This window comes from Sciurus carolinensis, chromosome 12, assembly GCF_902686445.1.
Source record: "Sciurus carolinensis chromosome 12, mSciCar1.2, whole genome shotgun sequence".
Lineage (NCBI taxonomy): Eukaryota > Metazoa > Chordata > Mammalia > Rodentia > Sciuridae > Sciurus > Sciurus carolinensis.
The window spans coordinates 17,179,646-17,181,364 of record NC_062224.1 but is presented as its reverse complement, the minus strand read 5'-3'; the positions used below and the strand labels follow the sequence as shown (position 1 = coordinate 17,181,364).

The window sequence follows — 1,719 nt, the reverse complement described above, 5'->3', positions numbered from 1 at the left end:
TACTGATTCCCTTAATGCATTTTAGCATTTCTTGTGAAGTTTCTGTGTGTCACTGATACTGCAGATGGAACCCCCACTGCTCCTGAGACAAAATCTGACATTTTAAAGTCATTCCAAGAGAGGAACAAAAATGAAAAAGCAATCGGATTTTAAGCTCACCAGGTTGTGGGTAGCCAGTGCAATTGATTTTCAACCACACAATTCCTTCTTTAATCATATTATCAGATCAAAAACACACTTTTACTCTACTTAGTTATGCTTATAAAATGGTGTTGTACATGGAGCATATGCTTAAATATATACTTCTTGAGTAAGTGATGCCTACTGATTAAAGTATTTCCTGTTTCCCTGTAATTATTACTACTTAGAGATAGAAAGTCCTGACCTTAGCAAATGTTTACCTGGACACTAAACGATCCCTAGACAATGGAGTCTCTTATTTCAAACCCATTTCTTTACCTTCGCTTTATAATTGTAACAACTTTCTTATTGCAACAACCTACCTGAAGATTTTGGTTTGAGGAATGCATTTTCCCTCCCTCCTTTTTTGTCACGTATATTGTGTTGTGATGTGTCCTAAACTCGAGTAAGGAAAACTATTCTGCATTTGCTGTTTGAAGCATTATCTTAGTGCTTGCAATGTACCACGCGATAGTCGGGTTCTCTGAGTTTTCGTGGCTGTGTTGTGGAATCCGCACAGAGCTGGGAACCACCAGGGAAGAGATGAACATAGTAAATATTCTTTTTGTTTTTTTGTTTTTTGGTTTTATAGATTTATTTTCAAAGGGCAGTACACTTAGAGAATTTAAATACAAGTCCAGGAGAACTGCTCTGTCAAAGTCAGGGACGAAGCCAAAATGGGTCCTCACTTCCACACACTCACCAGGATCATCTGAGTCCTCTCTCGGTGAGGAAAAGGGGTCTGATGTTTTATTCATATACATCCTTCTTATCTGCAATGTAATCAACAATTTCTTGTGGACACATGAACTTTTCTTCATCTATATCAGGAATTTCAAACCCAAATTCGTCTTCCAGGGCCATGATAATCTCCACTTGGGTCCAAACTGTCTAAGCCCAGGTCTTTCGTAAAATGGGAATTGACTGAAAGCTTTTCTGGGTCAATCTTGAGTTTCAGGACATACATCCCTCTAACGTCAAAGGGGGTCAGTTACTTTACTGGTGGCACAACTGTGCAACTCTCTCTAGAACCTGAGAGAGCACGAAGGCCAGCTGCGTAGTCCCGGGTCTCGTCTGGTTCCTCGCGGGACACAAAATGGTGCTGAGCGGTGGGCCAGGGCCGGTGCCGGGACCGGGGCAGCGGCAGGAAGGACACAAGCAGGTGGTGGACACAGGAGGAAAGGACGCGAGCCGCCATGGCTAGGCTGACCCAGGATGCACTGCCCATAGTAAATATTCTTAGCTCTGCCATTCTTCCAGCACTAAGTCTGCTTCTCTTTGGGAGATGCGTCTTCTCAATAGCACTATCTTAACAAGAGCATTATATGGTGGGGACTTTGAGGTGTTCTGATACTTACCAATCACACACCTAACCAGCAAAAGGAACCAGAGATCCCAAGTTGATGTCAACTGAAGGGAGTCCAGATATCACAAGTGCACCAGGTGCCATGGTAAAAGCCTGTAATCCTAGTGGCTCAGGAGGCTGAGTCAGGAGGATCTTGAATTCAAAGCCAGCCTCAACAAATTGAGGTGCTAAGC

At 43.0% G+C, this 1,719-nt stretch overlaps 1 pseudogene; it reads right to left on the bottom strand.

Annotated features, from left to right (window-relative positions):
- Nucleotides 1–918: 918 nt before the first annotated feature.
- LOC124961090 (acyl carrier protein, mitochondrial-like) lies at nt 919–1,378 on the bottom strand (annotated as a pseudogene).
- Nucleotides 1,379–1,719: the final 341 nt, after the last annotated feature.